General features: G+C 44.1%; 1 non-coding gene across 1 annotated transcript; it reads right to left on the reverse strand.

Annotated features, from left to right (window-relative positions):
- Positions 1-2,173: 2,173 nt before the first annotated feature.
- Positions 2,174-2,245, reverse strand: trnag-ucc (transfer RNA glycine (anticodon UCC)). Its single transcript has one exon. It is a non-coding gene; the product is annotated as a tRNA-Gly (tRNA).
- Between the last annotated feature and the right edge of the window lie 11,546 nt (positions 2,246-13,791).

Consider the following 13,791-nt stretch of genomic DNA (forward strand, 5'->3'; position numbering starts at 1 on the left):
GACCTGACCTCCCTCTCCCCGACCTGACCTCCCTCTCCCCGACCTGACCTCCATCCCCGACCTGACCTCCCTCCCTCCCTCTCTCCCTCCCTCCCTCCCCCACCCTCTCTCCCTCCCTCCCTCTCTCCTTCTCTTCCGCCCTCCCCCTCCCTCTCTCCCTCCCTCCCCCTCCCTCTCTCCCTCCCTCCCTCCCTCTCTCCCTCTTTCCCTCCCTCCCCCTCCCTCTCTCCCTCCCTACCCCTCTCTCCCTCCCTCCCCCGCCGACCCGAACAGAACCTCTCTCCCCGACCCGACCCAATGCCACCTACCTCTGGTGCTGGGGACGGGCCCTGCCCGAAATCTCGGGCCCGGCCCGTTCAGCCTTCGGTCCCGACGGCAAACCACTTCCTAAAGGCCTGCCTGAAGAACTTTCACACAGGTAGGAACATGGTTTATTTAATCTTTTCTTTGCTTATAAATGTTTATTCAGGTTGGATTTATTTGTATAATATTTGTATAAGTATAACTAAGGATTTATTGTATAATTTAATGACTTCCCTTCCCCCCCACCCTCCCCCCCTCGTTCCCTACGCCTAATTTGTAACCTGCGCCTGATTTTTTAATGTGTAGACAAGGTTTTATCATTTCTACAAAAATCTTCACTTGCTCCATTCTAAGTTAGTTTGGAGTACGTTTTCACTGTGGAAACTTTGAAATCAGGCGTTAGTGGCCGGACACGCCCCCTTTTGAAGAAAAAATTCTGTTCCAAAGTAGAACTGTTCTACCTGTCTAGAACTGCAGAAAAAAAAATGTGGAGAATTGCGATTTCTAAGATAGTCCGTTCTCCACCAGTTGCTCCTAAAAATCAGGCGCAAATCATGTGGAAACTTGGGCCCAAAGAAAGGAAAGATAGATTACGAAAGTAAACTTGCGCAAAACATAAAAACAGATAGTAAAAGCTTTTACCGATATATAAAACGGAGAAGAGTGACTAAAGTAAATGTTGGTCCCTTAGAAGATGAGAAGGGGGATTTAATAATGGGAAATGTGGAAATGGTTGAGACCTTAAACGATTATTTTGCTTCGGTCTTCACAGTGGAAGACACAAAAACCATGCCAAAAATTGCTGGTCACGGGAATGTGGGAAGGGAGGACCTTGAGATAATCACTATCACTAGGGGGGTAGTGCTGGACAGGCTAATGGGACTCAAGGTAGACAAGACCCTGGTCCTGATGAAATGCATCCTAGGGTATTAAAAGAGATGGCGGAAGTTATAGCAGATGCATTCGTTATAATCTACCAAGATTCTCTGGACTCTGAGGAGTTTCCAGTGGATTGGAAAGCAGCTAATGTAATGCCTCTGTTTAAAAAAGTGATAGACAAAAGGCAGTTAACTATAGGCCGGTTAGTTTAACATCTGTAATGAGGAAAATGCTTGAAGCTATCATTAAGGAAAAAATAGCGGGACATCTAGATAGGAATAGTGCAATCAAGCAGACGCAACATGGATTCATGAAGGGGAAATCATGTTTAACTAATTTACTGGAATTCTTTGAGGATATAACGAGCATGGTGGATAGAGGTGTACCGATGGATGTGGTGTATTTAGATTTCCAAAAGGCATTCGATAAGGTGCCACACAAAAGGTTACTGCAGAAGATAGAGGTACGTGGAGTCAGAGGAAATGTATTAGCATGGATAGAGAATTGGCTGGCTAACAGAAAGCAGAGAGTCGGGATAAATGGATCCTTTTCGAGTTGGAAATCAGTGGTTAGTGGTGTGCCACAGGGATCGGTGCTGGGACCACAACTGTTTACAATATACATCGATGACCTGGAAGAGGGGACAGAGTGTAGTGTAACAAAATTTGCAGATGACACAAAGCTTAGTGGGAAAGCGGGTTGTGTAGAGGACACAGAGAGGCTACAAAGAGATTTGGATAGGTTAAGCGAATGGGCTAAGGTTTGGCAGATGGAATACAATGTCGGAAAATGTGAGGTCATCCACCTTGGAAAAAAAACAGTAAAAGGGAATATTATTTGAATGGGGAGAAATTACAATATGCTGCAATGCAGAGGGACCTGGGAGTCCTTGTGCATGAAACTCTTTTTGGTCTTAGAAATGCTGCTGTTATCACTGCTTGCAACCAGAGTCATCAGACCTTCATTTCCTCTTCAAGTAGAAATTGACAAATGTGATGGCTGGGAATCGAACCCAGGTCAACTGCTTGGAAGGCAACCATGCTTACCACTGCACCACCATCACACAACTATACAATATTCCCTGACCGGGAATCGAACACGGGAGGCGGCGGTGACAGCGCCGAATCCTAACCACTAGAATCCCAAAAAGTTAGTTTGCAGGTGCAGCAGGTAATCAGGAAGGCGAATGGAATGTTGGCCTTCATTGCGAGAGGGATGGAGTACAAAAGCAGGGAGGTCCTGCTGCAACTGTATAGAGTATTGGTGATTCCGCACCTGGAGTACTGCGTGCAGTTTTGGTCACCTTTCTTAAGGAAGGATATACTAGCTTTGGAGGGGGTACAGAGACGATTCACTAGGCTGATTCCGGAGATGAGGGGGTTACCTTATGATGATAGATTGAGTAGACTGGGTCTTTACTTGTTGGAGTTCAGAAGGATGAGGGGTGATCTTATAGAAACATTTAAAATAATGAAAGGGATAGACATGATAGAGGCAGAGAGGAGACTAGAACTAGGGGGCACAGCCTCAAAATACGAGGGGAGCCAATTTAAAACCGAGTTGAGAAGGAATTTCTTCTCCCAGAGGGTTGTGAATCTGTGGAATTCTCTGCCCAAGGAAGCAGTTGAGGCTAGCTCATTGAATGTATTCAAGTCACAGATAGATAGATTTTTAACCAATAAGGGAATTAAGGGTTACAGGGAGAGTGCGGGTAAGTGGAGCTGAGTCCACGGCCAGATCAACCATGATCTTATTGAATGGCGGAGCAGGCTCGAGGGGCTAGATGGCCTACTCCTGTTCCTAATTCTTATGTTCTTATGTTCTTATGTAAGGCACCGCCACCAAAGGTTGAGCGATTATAATCAGGGATGTTCAAGAGGGCATAATTGAAAAGTGCAGACATGTCAGGGAGTTGTGAAGCTGGAGGAGATTACAGAGATAGGGAGGGGTGAGGCCATGGGGGGATTTGAAAACAAGGATGTGAATTTTGAAATCGAGGCATTGCTTAACCGGGAGTCAATGTAGGCCAGCGAACACAGGGGTGATGGGTGAGTGGGACTTGGTGCGAGTCAGGACACGGGGAGCCAAGTTTTGGATCACCTCTAGTTTACGTAGGGTAGAATGTGAGAGGCCAGCCAGGAGTGCGTTGGAATAGTCAAGTTTAGAGGTAACAAAGGCATGGATGACCTGAGGTAAGGGCGGAGACGGGTGACGTTACGGAGGTAAAAATAGGCGGTCTTATTTATGCTGCGGATATGTGATCGAGGGCTTATTTCAGGGTCAAAAATTACACCAAGATTGCAAACAGTCTGGTTCAGCCTCAGACAGAAGTTGGGGGGAGAGAGATGGAGTCAGTGACTAGGGAACCGAGTTTGTGATAGGGACTGAAAACAATGGCTTTCGGTCTTCCCAATATTCCAATTGGAGAAAATTTCTGCTCATCCAGAACTGGATGTTGGACAAACAGTCTGACAATTTAGAGACTGAGGAGGGGCTGAGAGAAGTGGTGGTGAGGTAGAGCCGGATGTCATCAGCATACATGTGGAAACTCAAGCAGAGTTTTCGGGTGATGTCGCCAAGGGGCAGCATATAAATGAGAAATAGGAGGGGGTCAAGGATAGAAATTGATTAATGTGCACCAAAATGAATGTAGTAAATGGTTCAGTATAGTTTTTTAAAGTCATTTTCAGTGATTTTAGATCAGATTACACACAGGTGGTGGGTGGGACATTCTTATTAAAAATGCTTATTTTTTGTGATTACTAAAATGGCACTGTTACCACTCTTAAATACATCAAGGAAAACTTTTTCATGGAACAAAAAAACAAAAATGATTATGTTCCATCACGCTGCCAGAATTGCACTCAAAGCAGAAACTCTACCCCAGTGCATTTAGGAGTACAAGCGCATTAAGGGTTGGTACATTAACTTCACTTATCAGAAGTTAAGCTTGAACCCAAAAATCCTAATTTCAAATGTTTTCTGCGTAAGTCTCTAGCTGATTAGCTTGGCAACTGGTTTGTGACATTGGAAATAAGAAAATAAGTTCGTGCACAGCAAATTCTCACATAAAGCAATGAGATAATGATCAGATAATTAGTTTTATTTATATCGGTTGAGGAATAAATGTTGACCAGGACAGCAGGAGAGCTCTTCGAATAGTTCCTTGCGATATTTTCCATCCAGCTGAGAGTGCAGACGGGGCCTCGGTTTAATACTCATTCAAAAGATGGCACCTCCGACAGTACAGCACTCCCTCAGTACTGCACTGGAGTGTTAACCTAGATTTTGTGCTGAGGTTTACTGGAGTAGGACTTGAACTAACAACCTTTTGACCCAGTGGCGAGAGTATTACCACTGAACCGAAGCTGACACCTCATAAACAACTGTAAGTATTACAGATTGACCCCTCTGAGGAAGAAACATAATATGCAGGATCCTGGAAGGTGGGAGACTGTAGTATCTTGTGGGAAATTGGGATTCTCTGTAAAGGGGTAGATTGGTAAACAGCAACTCAGCACTATTTAAAACTGTGAGCCAGTTAAAATGATCGTTCTCACTGCAGCTAAATTCTTAGTGCTTGTATTTGAAATCAAGCACAACAAGATATATTTGTTAAATATTGAGTCGTGCCCATATTAGGCTGGGAATTACCTTGGATCTGCTCCAACTTTACCACTGTCAGTTTGGGAGAAGTGCGGTGGAAACATGTGTATATCTAGTAAAGTTACAGCAATGTAGCAGAAGCAACTCTGAGAAAATTCCCATATGGCCTGGAATTTCCTGAAAACTTGCGCCATAGCAATTACAACATACGTCATTATTCTGGTGCACAAGTTCCAGGAAATTATGGCATGAGTGACTTATGCCATTACTTACGTGATGCCAAAATTTTCAGGGCCATTTGTGCCACTCCGCTGGAACCAACACTGAGAAATAGTTTATACATACTCCACCCCCATTTGAAACAGTGCCAATTGCAAAGTTACTGGATTCATGCTACATTAATTGCTGCTTGCGGGGACGCTGGTGCAGAAAGGCGCTGGGGAGTCACTGCCAGTATTGCCCAGGAAACAACTTTAAAAAATATTATCGTTTTGATTGAACTGCTACGCAAACGGTTCAACTGACTACAATGGTTCGTTCCGGGTGCATGATTTACAGGTTGTAAGGGGATTAAAAAGAGAATTTGCTTTGTGATATTGTTAAAAATATGCCTTGAAACAAAATGTACCTAATGAAATGTTAGAGACAGTAATGAGTGCCTCTCCGTTCTTGGCCAGCAGTGGGGTGGGGCCTTGGGTACTTGGGCCATAGGTGGACTTGACTGCGCTGAAGAATCCTCGCATGTCATGGTTGTCGGCCAGATGCTGAATCTCCTGTGCTTTCTCCAACCACCATCTATTCTTTAGGTTGTGGGTTTTTTGTTGGACCTCAGCCTTCAGCCACCTGTAGAGCTGCTTTGCTGCTCCTGAGTTGGGTTGCTGCTTTAATTTCAGAAATGCCTTGCGCTTGCGGCTTATTAGCTCCTGGAACTCCTGGTTGTTCTCATCAAACCAGTCCTGGTGTTTCCTGGTTGAGTGACCGAGCGTCTCTTCGCAGGCCACAACATGGACCATTTACCATACCTGGGGAGCCTACTATCAGCAAGGGCAGACATCGATAATAAAGTCCAACACCGCTTCCAGTGTGCAAGCGCAGCCTGCGGTCGCCTGAGGAAGAGAGCGTTTGAAGACCAGAACCTCAAATCTGGCACCAAGCTTATGGTCTACAGGGCAGTAGTGATAGCTGCCCTCCTATATGGCTCAGAGACATGGACTATATATAACAGACACCTCAAAGCGCTGGAGAAGTACCACCAGCGCGGCCTCTGCAAGATCCTGCAAATCCACTGGGAGGATAGACGCACCAACGTCAGTGTTCTTGCTCAGGCCAACATTCCCAGCGTGGAAGCACTGACCACACTCGACCAGTTCCATTGGACGGGCCACATCGTCCACATGCCCGACATGAGACTCCCTAAGCAAGTGCTCTATTCGGAACTTCTACACGGCAAGCGAGCCCCAGGTGGGTAGAAGAAATGCCTCAAGGATACTCTAAAAGCCTCTTTGATAAAGTGTAACATCCCCACCGACACCTGGGAATCCCTGGCCCAAGACCACTCAAAGTGGAGGAAGAGCATCCAGGAGAGGATGCAGAAACCAAGCGCAGACAGCGCAAGGAGCGTGTGGCAAACCAGTCCCACCCACCCTTTCCTTCAATCACTGTCTGGCCCACCTGTTGCAGAGACTGTAATTCCAATATTGGACTGTACAGCCACCTGAGAACCCACTTTTAGAGTGGAAGCAAGTCTTCCTCGATTTCGAGGGACTGCCTATGATGATGATGGACAGTAAATTACCACAATATGTAGGGAGATGATTATTACAAATATCTATGGGAAACTGCTTCTTTTCCATTAGTCACCCAGCATCTCTTGTCTGTTCAGCATACCCATTAATGAAATCTCAAAGTGAAGTGTATTTAGGTCACATTTTGCACAGGCCGCCTTCTATGCTGTAAGTTTCTATGATTACATGATTCTAATATTAATTGACCAGGAACCTAATGGGGAGGAAAAAAATTATAACCTGTCACATTTAAAATGAACTAAATGGCCTTCTTTTGCACTGTAGGATTCTATGACTCCTCCCATAAATCCATGTTGACTTCCTCTATATCCATCTCGTCATTTCATTGCCCCCTCTTTCATGATGCCATTGAATACTTGACCCATGACAGATGCTAAACTCACTGGCTGGTAGTTTCCTGAATTGACCCTATGCCTGTTTTTAAATATTAGTTCCATGCATTCTACTTTCTAATCATTGGGCACTACTTTTGTTTGTAATTATTCCCTAAAGACATTTGGGTGGATTTATCTATACGCCGTCACTTCTAATGGGAAATCACGGATGTGGTTTCAGATGGTGGGAACATGGTGGGATGGCTACCAATGTTCCCTTTAAGCTGCGCGACCGTGCAGCGCTCTGCAGCTCCCGCTCAGTTGACCCACTGGTTTTTAACAGTAAACAAACACGCATACGTGGTATTTTGAATGGGCCTGGACCCGATGGCTTGTATCCTAGGGTCTTAAGAGAAGTAGCGGCAGGGATAGTGGATGCATTGGTTGTAATTTACCAAAATTTCCTGGATTCTGGGGAGGTCCCAGCAGATTGGAAAACTGCAAATGTAACTCCCCGATTTAAAAAAGGAGGCAGACAAAAAGCAGGAAACTATAGACCAGTTAGCCTCACATCTGTGGTTGGGAAAATGTTGGAGTCCATTATTAAAGAAGCAGTAGCAGGACATTTAGAAAAATTTGGTCAGGCAGAGTCAGCATAGATTTATGAAGGGGAAGTCATGTTTGACAAATTTGCTGGAGTTCTTTGAGGATATAACAAACAGGGTGGATAAAGGGGAACCAGTGGATATGGTGTATTTGGACTTCCAGAAGACATTTGACAAGGTGCCACATAAAAGGTTACTGCACAAGATAAAAATTCACGGGGTTGGGGGTAATATATTAGCATGGATAGAGGATTGGTTCGCTAACAGAGAACAGAGAGTCGGGATAAATGGTTCATTCTCTGGTTGGCATCCAGTAACTAGTGGGGTGCCGCAAGGATCAGTGCTGGGACCGCAACTATTTACAATCTTTATTAACAACTTGGAAGAAGGGACTGAGTGTAACGTAGCCAAGTTTGCTGACGATACAAAGATGGGAGGAAAAGCAATGTGTGAGGAGGACACAAAAACTCTGCAAAAGGACATAGACAGGCTCAGTGGGTGGACAAAAATTTGGCAGATGGAGTATAATATTGGAAAGTGTGAGGTCATGAACCTTGGCAGAAAAAAAATCAAAGAGCAAGTTATTATTTAAATGGAGAAAGATTGCAAAGTGCTGCAGTACAGCGGGACCTCGGGGTACTTGTGCATGAAACACAAAAGGATAGTATGCAGATACAGCAGAGATCAGAAAGGTCAATGGTATCTTGACCTTTATTCCAAAGGGGATGGAGTATAAAAGCAGGGAAGTCTTGCTGCAGCTGTATAAGGTATTGGTGAGGCCACACCTGGAATACTGTGTGCAGTTTAGTTTTCCATATTTACGAAAGGATATACTTGCTTTGGAGGCAGTTCAGAGAAAGTTCACTAGATTGATTCCGGGGATGAGGGGGTTGACTTATGAGGAAAGGTTGAGTAGGTTGGGCCTCTACTCATTGGAATTCAGAAGAATGAGAGATGATCTTATCGAAACGTATAAGATTATGAGGGGGCTTGACAAGATGGATGCAGAGAGGATGTTTCCACTGATGGGGTAGACTAGAACTAGAGGGTGTGATCTTAGAATAAGGGGCCGTCCATTTAAAACAAAGATGAGGAGAAATTTCTTCTCTCAGAGAGTTGTAAATCTGTGGAATTTGCTGCCTCAGAGGGCTGTGGAAGCTGGGACATTGAATAAATTTAAGACAGAAATAGACAGTTTCTTAAACGATAAGGGGATAAGAGGTTATGGGGAGCGGGCGGGGAAGTGGAGCTGAGTCCATGATCAGACCAGCCATGATCTTATTGAATGGTGGAGCAGGCTCGAGGGGCTGTATGGCCTATTCCTGTTCCTATTTTTTATGTTCTTATGCATATAGTAGTAATCTTACTATATTAATTTATTAACTGATGATTCAACCCCTGTACGACTATATACATTAAAGGGACCGTGTACCCCCCCAAAAATTAAAGGGACCATGCCTGAATTTTCTATCCCACACATGCAAGATTTTCCCAAAATGAGGCAGAATGGGAGAAGTAATTCTCCCAGTGACATGTCTATATTCCTCTTTAATCTTATAATGTAATTTACCTGTATCTGGATTGAGAATCTCAAGTGCTGAGTCTCATTTTCTCAAGGCTTGCTATCTTAGATATTTAAAAAAGCCAATCTCTTTATGTATTTTACTTGTTAAAAATAAACAAAGTTGTTTCCTCCCGCCATTAAATTCCGTGGGGATTCCCCCGATTGTCGGCCACTATTCCAGCAATTCCACAGACATTATAGTGCACTATAATCAGGAGAACCCTTGTGGAACTGTGACCACTCTATGTTAAAATGGACACGTAATTTCTCTCAGATACAATTCAATTCTTGGTAAGGTGGGACAATAGTTTGACGTCGCAATGCCATATGTTACACAGTAATAAGATGCAAGTCTGGGGCTGTGACATCAGTCTCAGATCACCAGGTGAGGCCTTGAGCAGAGGGAGAAAGAGAAAAATCAGCAAAAATATTGTTCGTTCTTTTTAAAAAGACTTTTGTCCAAAAGTGTTGCTCTCATCCTATAAATATTTCTTCAGCAATATTTTTTCTTTTGAACAATCTTACTAAATTAATTTATGAACTGATGATTCAACCGTTGTATTACTATATACATTGAGGGTGACTTTGAACATAGCAAATATCATCATCATCATAGGCAGTCCCTTGGAATCGAGGAAAACTTGCTTCCACTCAAAAAATGAGTTCTTAGGTGACTGGACAGTCCAATACGAGAATTACAGTCTCTGTCAAAGGTGGGATAGACAGTTGTTGAAGGAAAGGGAGGCTGGGACTGGTCTGCCGCAAGCTCCTTCCATTGCTTGCGCCTGGTTTCTGCATGCTTTCGGTGATGAGACTCGAAGTGCTCAACGCCCTCCCAGATGCACTTCCTCCACTTAGTGCAGTCTTTGGCCAGGGACTCCCAGATGTCAGTGGGGATGTTGCATTTTATCAGGGAGGTTTTGAGGGTGTCCTTGAAATGTTTCCTCTGCCCATCTTTGGCTCGTTTGCCGTGTAGGAGTTCCGAGTAGAGCGCTTGCTTTAGGAGTCTTGTATCAAGCTTGCGAACAATATGGCCTGCCCAACGGAGCTGGTCAAGTGTGGTCAGTGCTTCGATGCTGGGGATGTTGGCCTGGTCGAGAACGTTAATGTTGATGCGTCTATCCTCCCAGAGGATTTGCAGGATTTTGCGGAGACATCGTTGGTTTGCAAATAACTTGACATGGTGTGGATTGAAAAGGGTTGAAATTCCCTCTCTCCTCGAGGCCTGTTGCCACTGCAAATCGATGGCCATGCTGCAAAGTGGAGTGGCCGCCGACTTTTTGTGGAATGCCCACTGATAGCCCAATTGCTCTTCCGAGCTCTCCCAGCGATGCCCTGATCCCCCCCAACTGCTCTGCTGCTGCCGATCCGTGTTAAGTGCGTCATCACCGTGCGCACCGCCGATCTGACCTTCCTTGACAGCGACATTCCCCTCTGTAAATCTTCGGCCCGCCCGACGGTGCCAAAACTTGTTTTTTCCCGGTCCAGTGAGGCTGTGGCCTTCTGCAATGGCGGTGCGGCTTCCCTTAAAGGGGAGGATGCATTGCTGCTGTTGTCATGTTTTGTTTTGTTGACCGACTGCCGCTAGCCTGGCCGAAACCCTCCCTGGTGGCCCAGTGGGCCGAAGTTTTAAAATCGTGAAGGCTCTCCCCTTCACGTGAAGGAGAGAGCCGTAGTGACACGGCGCCGTGATGACATCATCAAGGTGGTCACTTCTCAGCCCCCTCAACTTCCGCCCCACCGCCGTGTATCCGCCACTCTCATGTAGTCACCAGCCCCCATTAAGAGAGACTTCCAGATCCAAATAAAAAAAAACAATAAAGAGTGGAATTTCACTTAAGAGATGACCTCCACCACAGCTGCGGTAAAAATCATTGAAATGGGGTGCATGTGCCCTGTTTTGGCCAGGCGGCAATTTCTATCCCAATGACTTTTTTAAAAGGGCTTCTCGGCTTTATTGTAATCACTTTATAATGACCTTCAGTTGGCTATTCATAGACACAAATAATAGGTGATTTCTGCCTGGATATAGGTAATACATGACCCGATAACAGCTGACCACTATGATCCTGAGCAGATGTTTATCCTGTCTGGAATAACAATCGGTCCTCAAGGCAATGGTTTGTCCAAAATAGAGCCTTGGGTCTATATGTGGCCCAGGAGGCCTGGCAATTTGGCTCATGAAGCTCGGGCCTCTCAATTCTTTTTATGTTTATATTTCTTACTGGTTGGGACTGCTTGTATTTCATTAGCTTGCAGGTTTGTGAAGGACTGTTCCTAGCACTTTTGTCTCTTTGGTAAAAAAATATTCTGAATCAAGTTCTGTCAGTGTTTGCAGCTTGCTATAAAAGTTTTTTAACAAGATATAGTCCAGCACAAATATAAAAGCATAACTAGTTTTGAAATAATTTGCGTATTACAGATAAGGCACTACGGAGTTGAATTTAGGCTCCTATGTCAATTTGATTTGTGGTTTCTACAGTGAACACAGTGAATACTCGAGTCACTCTTGTAGGCATTCTTGTACTTGTCTGACAGGACAGAGAAACATGGCATGTTAAAGGAACCACAATCACAGCCTAAATCTATGTTCTGTACTTTTTCCCTTGCAACATTATTGTATTCATTTCTACTTCCTTGCATGAAATGACAACAAAACATCTTTCAGGCTATATCAATATATATAAAAATATTCAGGGTCCTGTACTTCAGAAGGGAAGTCATGCACTTCCTTCAGCCATTGTTATCAGGCAGTTTCAGGTCTGGTAACCTTCCCTGACATCCATCACAAAGCCAAGCTGTCATACAAAATGTCAGAAGACTTGGAATGCCTCTCGATTCAGTTTCAGATCTGACTAATGGCTGTAATAGTGTCAAGTTGATTACATGCTTTGAAAAAATGTGTCTCTTAAAGCAGTAAATAAATACAGTAGTCGTAAAACATTTTATGTGGAACTACAAATTAATCTACAACATATTTTGCAAGTGAGAAGTGCTGCATAACTAATCAGAAATAAAGTCGCAAGTGAATTAACTCAGTCCCCTTCCTGTGTGAAATTACAACTTTGTGTCAGCAGTGCAATATTCTTTTAATTAAGCAATAAATGAGACACCTGGAAGAGAATATCAAAGGTGCGATGATTTATTTTCAGTTAATCAACCAAAACGTATGTATTGATTTCAATATACCGGCTTAACGATTTGAAATACTAGAACTCCTGTTTGCAGAGCTTGCATTTATCTCAAACAACTAATTGTATTTCTGATTGGCAAACTATCTGGCACTATATTTCAAAAAATACATGCACTGGTCCTTTTTAACTGACGTTAGTCTTTTATGGCAAGTTTAATAGAGCTGGCCTGAAATATTGAAGTAATTTCAGAAAGCAATAAAAGCAGACTCCTGCTGATTTTTACAGCATTAATGCACGCTGCTTTATTTTAATTTCTTTCATGGATGCAACATGAAGAGCTATACAGGCTACAGCCCACTACAAAGCTTATGCCCAACACATTGAAATCATTTTCTGTCTTGTTGTCTATGGGTTGTAGAAGCCAATCCAGCCCATGGTGAGTTCTGACCGGTAAAGTGGTTTACAAGTGTCCAATAAGAGTTTTACTAACTGAGTTCACATTCTAATGTTTTCTGAGAGTGAATCACATTTTATTCTTGACATAATGAAGAACGGTGTGCAGGTCTGATGTCGGAAAGTTTTATAGCTAGTTTTTATTGGATGTCAGAATACGGCCACTTTAACAGAAGCCATGTAAACAACTAGGCCATTTCTTTTGTCCACTGCCTGTAACATACTTGGAACAAGAACAAATAGCAAACTAATGTCTGCAAAATCCCATTCATCTGGGCAGTATGCCATAGGGCCTACGGCCTGGCACTGAGTAATGAGGTGTCTACTTTAAATTCATCCAGAGCCTGCACTTCACGCCTCATTCATTTTCTTCATACTTCAATCTCACCTAGGGTAACTTGGCCATATGGGACAAACCATTGCTCAGCTGATTTATGGCTTATGAATTGTGGAGGTAAAGGATAGAGACAGCTTGACTGGGTCCAAATTACAGCACAATAGAATATAATGAATGCCACAGTTTAGCCAGATAATAGAGTCTTGCTTGCTGGCAGCCATGCAGCCTCTCTCTTGGCCCTGACCCTGGTGCTGAAAACTGCACCTCTCCAGCTGCTCTTTACATTACAGCAGCATGTCATCAGGCAGGACCTAATGACAGTCATCCAAGGGTGTGACATGGAGACGCAGATTACAACTTTTAACTGATAGGCAAACTTGACATTTGTAGCCCAAAGCTGACTTGTCTTGCATAAAAATTGCAACACAATCTTCCACTTTATTGACATGTAACAACATGCTTACTCTTGAAGTATGCGCTCATACTCTGTACATACAATGTCAACCCATTAAAACTACTATTTTCACTGATTGTATCGAACAACATCTGTGGTTTATGTGTTTTAACACCAAAATTGAGGATATTTTGGGGTTGAAATTGCCCCTTTTTATAGTCCCGCTAGCACCTGGGGGTGAGCACTACCGTCTCCCGGGAAATTGCCCGTGCTTAGCGCCCTCGGCCGCCTCGCAATCGGCGATGACGTCATCGCCGTGCGTGGCAACCTCTCACCGCCCTGCACTGACCCCTTAATGCCCCGCGGGAGACATTGGGAGAAACGAGGCTGGCGTGGG

The sequence above is a fragment of the Pristiophorus japonicus genome, chromosome 1 (assembly GCF_044704955.1).
Source record: "Pristiophorus japonicus isolate sPriJap1 chromosome 1, sPriJap1.hap1, whole genome shotgun sequence".
Classification (NCBI taxonomy): Eukaryota; Metazoa; Chordata; class Chondrichthyes; family Pristiophoridae; genus Pristiophorus; species Pristiophorus japonicus.